General features: G+C 44.3%; 1 pseudogene; it reads right to left on the bottom strand.

Annotated features, from left to right (window-relative positions):
- Positions 1–578: 578 nt before the first annotated feature.
- On the bottom strand, positions 579–3,013 carry LOC118595618 (annotated as a pseudogene).
- Between the last annotated feature and the right edge of the window lie 2,459 nt (positions 3,014–5,472).

The following is a 5,472-nucleotide window of genomic DNA, read 5'->3' as shown; positions in this document are numbered from 1 at the left end:
AGAGGAACTCAAACATGGCAGGAACCTGGAGGCAGGAGCTGATGCAGAAGCCCTGGAGGGATGTTGATTCCAGGCTTGTTTCACAAGGCTTGCTCAGTATGCTTTCTTAAAGAACCCAGGACCACTAGCCCAGAGATGGCACCATCCACAGTAGTCTGGATCCTCCCCAGTTATCACTAGTTGAGAAAATGAGCATTTCCTCAACTGAGGCTTCTTCCTTTCTGATGATTCTAACTTGTGTCAAGTTGACACACAAAACCAGCCAATACAGTGGGTGAAGAGAGTAAGCGCTAAAAGGTGGTCGATGACTTCAAGGAAACAGGGTTCTCCAGACACATGGGCAATGCACACAGGAAGCAACAGTGGTGGTGGCAGCACACACAAGACTGGCACAAGCGCAAGCCAGACAACAGCCCAACATGGAGAAGAAGAGGTCGGAGTGAGGTCTCACCCTTAGCGAAGGAGCTATTGGCATTTAATTGCTCCTGGAGAGGGGGTGTGAGCTTTCTGTAATGTTGTGACACCTGGAATATTGACCACACTCCAGGGCAGGCCCCAAACCCAGGAGTAGTCAACTACTAACACAATCTAGACTCAATGAGGCATTGGGGGAGAAACGTGAAGTTTGGTGGGTAGAAATGTGGGGGAGGATTTTGGAGGGGTTGGGGGAGGACTTGTGAAACCAATGCATTCATCAACGGTGATACCGAGATGTCCAACAGCCGTGACTCATACAGAGTGAACTCTGAGTGGTTCTCGTCCACCTTGGCCAGGGCAAGCACTGCACGGGCAGCCCACCGCATCATGTCCACACTAGTTGGTTCAAAGGGTGGGTTCTGCATATGGAGAAGGCTGGCCTGGCTCTGCTGGAACTGTGTGGCAGCTAGGCTGTCCTCTAGGAAGCCCAGGAAGTTGCCGATGCTGCCCTTCTGCACTGCAATGGCCCGGGCTGCCAGGCTGTCCCCCTGTGCCAGATTGGCCAGCAATACCACGGCCATCTCCCAGCATACTGGGTTCTTTCGGTCACTGAGGAAGTGCACCATGGTACTATACAACTTCTCCAGGCAGCTAAAGGGGGGCGTGACCAGGATCAGGTCCATATTGTTGTCCTGGATGCTGAGTTTGCTGAGGGTTTCCAAGACCAGTCTCTGGGGAGAGAGGACAGCATTGGGGCCTAGGGTGGAGAAAGGGTCCTGGGCTTCAGCTGAAGGGCAAACTGCCCAGTGTAGGAGTCTGTCCAGCACAGTCAGGCAGATGCTTTCAGGGTATGGGGATAGGTCCAACTGCCCTGAGATGTTGGCGAGGGTCACCAGTGTGTTCTCTCGGAGCATCTCCAAGCAGTCCCACCATTACTCCACCTTGTCACAGCTCACCCCTTGGTCCTGTTCCTCCTCCTTCTCATAAGTTAGTGGTGCCTGCTTCTGCTCTGGATGCTTATGGTGCAGTAAGATCAGCTTGCCTAGGATAAGCAGCAGGCCCGGGTGTTTGGACATCTGAAAGTCGTTGCCTGGCACAAAGGACAGGCTGTGGATAGTATTGGAGACACAGACACAGTGCTTAGAAAGGGAATCCTGTCAGTCCAGAAGGGCACATAGTGGGGTTCATCCTCTAAAATCTTGATGTTCCAGTGGCTCTATGCTGGGCTAATGCCGAATGGAAACTTGCTGCTTTCCTTGGTGGCCTCTGCACTCTGTTCCCTCACCAGTCAGCGTGCTCGACCGGGTGGACAACATGTCATCCATAGTGGCTGTGATCCTTTTATCTGAAAGGCCGTCAGGAGGGGGGCCCTCCTGCTCTGTTGTCCCTTGTGTACCCTCAACCACTGTGAGGTGTTTCCGAGGGGGTGTCGGGCAATGCATATAAGGCTGGGAAGGCAGCAGCTCTACCTTGCTCTCAAAGTGGGTCTGGGTATGCTCAGTGGTATCCTTACCACCAATCCGCCAGTGCAGCAGGCCACTGTCAAACTCCTGCACGTGCCCAAGCTTATCTGAGCAGTCCACCACAAATGGGTCGTTTTTCTGCACAATCTTTACCGGAAGCTTGTCAAACTTACTGACTAGCTTCTCCTCACTATTCTCTGAAGCTGGTTTGTCCTTGCCTAAGAAAGCCAATTCCTCATCATTTTCAACCACTCCTTCTCCTCCTCCTCCTGCTCCAGTTTAGGATCTAGGAGTTCGTCTTCCTCCTTTTAATGTGACCTAGGTGCTGAAAATGCACAGAATTTAAAAATTATTTTTTTAATATTTATTTATTTAAATGTTAAGTTTATGGAGTTTTTTATATGCATGTACATAAGTACATCACCTGTATGTCTTGTGCCCAGGGAGGAGGTAGAAGAGAGTGCCAGATCTCCTGGAACAGAACTCATTGACCATTAAAAATGGTTATGTGGATGCTGGGACCTAAACCTGAATTTGGAAGAGAAAGCCAGTGCCATCTGCCCAGTCCCCAAGGCTTTTATTTTTAAAAGTTACAGTCATTCTAGACCTGAGCTACAAAACCACAGAAGTCAGCTACTCATCTCCTCCAGTGGTTCCCATCTATGTAGATGATCACATCCTCACTATCTTCTCTCACAACAGCTTGCATCCACAGTCATGAGCTCTCTCATCTTTTGGCTACACCAAAGAAAACACAAGAGCCAGGACACTGACTTTCTTGTCATGTGAGGTGCAGGGCCCAGGGAAGCTTTAAGGTTTCCACCCAGAGACTGGTACACAAAGATAATTGTGTCTAACTCTTCTTCTCTGGGGTGTTTAGTTTTGAAGAGCACAGTTGGCCTAACTTTCTAGCTTAGTCCATCCAAACAAAAGGCAACTTCAAAATAAACATGACCATAACGTGGCTAGGAACCAGACACACAATGAAAGAAGAGTGACAGGAACATGTTCTGGAGAGACTGACTTTACTGGGATGGAAAGAGCAGACCTTGTGCTATCTTCTACTCCAGTTCTCATCTGTCTGCTCCTAAACTTCTCACCTCTACTTCTGTGGTAGTCAATGCTGTCAACATGACAAGATCTAAAGCAAGCCTCTTGGCACACCTGTGAAGGATTATCTAGATTTAGGTTGACTGAGTTAGGAAGACCCACCTAATTGTAGACAGTGCCATTCCATCATCTAAGACCCTAGACCTCACTCTCTCTCCCTCCTGTAAGCGGAGGTGGAAGTTTCTGTGCCACCAGCAACCCCAAAAGACCCAGTAGCTGCTTCCCAAATAATTGACTCTGAGGCTTAATATTACTTATAAATGCTCGGCCAGCAGCTTAGGCTGATTGCTAACTAGCTCTTACACTTAAATTAACCCATAATTCTTATCTATGTTTGGCCACATGGCTTGGTACCTTTTCTCAGTCCGGCATTCTCATCTTGCTTCCTCTGCATCTGGCTGGCGACTCCTGACTCTGCTCTCTCTTCCCAGCAATCTTAGTTTGGTCACCCTGCCTATACTTCCTGCCTGACTACTGGCCAATGGACATTTTATTACACCAATTCAACTGACAAATCTTTACAGTGTACTAGAGAATTATTCCACAGCATTTCCCCCTTTTGTCTAATTTAAAAAAAAAAGGTTTTAACTTTAACATACTAAGATTATATACAACAAAAACAGTAAGAATTACAGTAACACTATCTAATCCATTTGCATTTGGCAAAATTAGAGAAAATACTTAATTATCTATCTTATCTTGGTGAATCTAAAGTTTTGCATCTAATACTTTCTATTGTAACTAAGAAAACTATATCTATTTAGTCTTCAACTCCATCAAAGACCCCAGAAGGATGTAATGTTATCTAAAGGACAAGGGCCTCAAGCTGCCTGGACAGTCACCCAAGGTTCCTCTGCAATGTTGGGGCATCCATCTTCAGCCTACAGGCTGAGAATATCTGACAGATTTTTCTGTGAAACAGGATTTTTGAAGGACTTTCCTTCTTTGTTTTAGCAAAGTTTAGTGGTTACTTTCCGGGTGCCCAAATGTTTAGCAAGAATTTCCACATAAAACCCGAGAAAGCTATTTTTAAAAAAAAGGTTCTAAACACACAAAAGAACAGAGTCAAAGCATGGCTTTTGGGTAGCAGCTTTTTCTTGGGTAGGCTCTGTTTGCTGGCAGCAAGCAGAGATACAGCTCCTTTAAGAGATGGCTTCCTGACTCAGCCTTAGTGACAAAAAACATGTAGCTCTTTTAAGAAGCCTTGCTACTGAACACTTAAGTGGGGTTTCTGAGCAGCAGATGGCATACTACTCAGTGGCAGTATGGACACAAAAACTTCCCAGATTTGATGCATTAAATGTGGCTCCCGCCAGTGCCTCCACCATGAAGGTAGGCACTCAAAACCAAGGAATGGGGTGGAGCCAGCTCTAGTTCCTAGATTTGCTGCTTAGCAGATTAAAGACTCATGTTGTTAGAAAATAATAGAGATATGCAGCAAAGACAGATTTCAGATGAAAAAAAAAAAAAAAGAAAACCTCTACACAGTTTACAGTATGTTTAAAAATATACATAGGCTTGGAAGAGTAAAGAAAAGGTATAGACAGTCATAAAAAACAAATATATAGTTTTAAAATGATAAAGTCAAGTCCTTAAAATAGGAGTAAAGTAGTATAAAAAAAGCCAATAGTGATGGAAAATACACAGAGTCTGGATCCTGTTTGTCATTGTGTTGTCTTTGAACTGTTTGGATGCTGAGGTGCAATAGCTGCAAGAGACATTTGATGACAAATACTGCTGGATTCATCCAACCTATACATTCTGAAAATATCTTGACTTCAAAATTTAAGTCAAAAGGTATGTTACTTTGGAGAAGATGTTATGCTTTTGTTTCCACAGGAAATGAGAGGCTGTGGATTCATTTCAGGTTAAGAAAAATCAAGTTTGATTGAGGAAGACCCCCTGAAAAATCTCCAGCGGGAACAGATGGCCCAAATGCTCCAAGTTTCAGAGCACCTCTGTTGCAGTTTCCTCTGAGTTCTGCATCTAGAAAGGCTTTAAAGCTGCTGGCTGAGAAGATCCAGCTTCATAGACTATTCCAGTCAGGATTTGACCATAATCCTAAATTTCCTCATGGTCTCCCAAAGATTACCAGCCCACCCAATCAACAGAAAGTAGTCTAGAGAACTATGCTCACACACACACCCCAAAAATGGGTTATGGATGTTTGCTATCATTTAAGGGGAGGATTGGTTACAAATTGTTACTGGTAGTGGTTAGGAAAAAAGCTGAACAAAGGAGATTAGATTCAGGGATCTTGTTCTAAAAATAAAAAGGAGGGATATAGAAATGATAGGATAAAAGCATAGATTATTGAATCTATTTTATTCCAGAAAACAACTATTAATCTTACATATTTTACATTAGTATGAATTTTGGTTTATTGATACAAATTTAAAGTTAATTTTGTTAGACTGTATGTATGTTTTACTCTTGTTTAAGGTATTGTGCTTATGCAACTCAATTAAAAATATAATGTATA

The sequence above is a fragment of the Onychomys torridus genome, chromosome 14 (genome assembly GCF_903995425.1).
Source record: "Onychomys torridus chromosome 14, mOncTor1.1, whole genome shotgun sequence".
NCBI lineage: Eukaryota > Metazoa > Chordata > Mammalia > Rodentia > Cricetidae > Onychomys > Onychomys torridus.
Note: the sequence above shows the minus strand (reverse complement) of the source record. Positions and strands in the feature narration are given on the sequence as shown.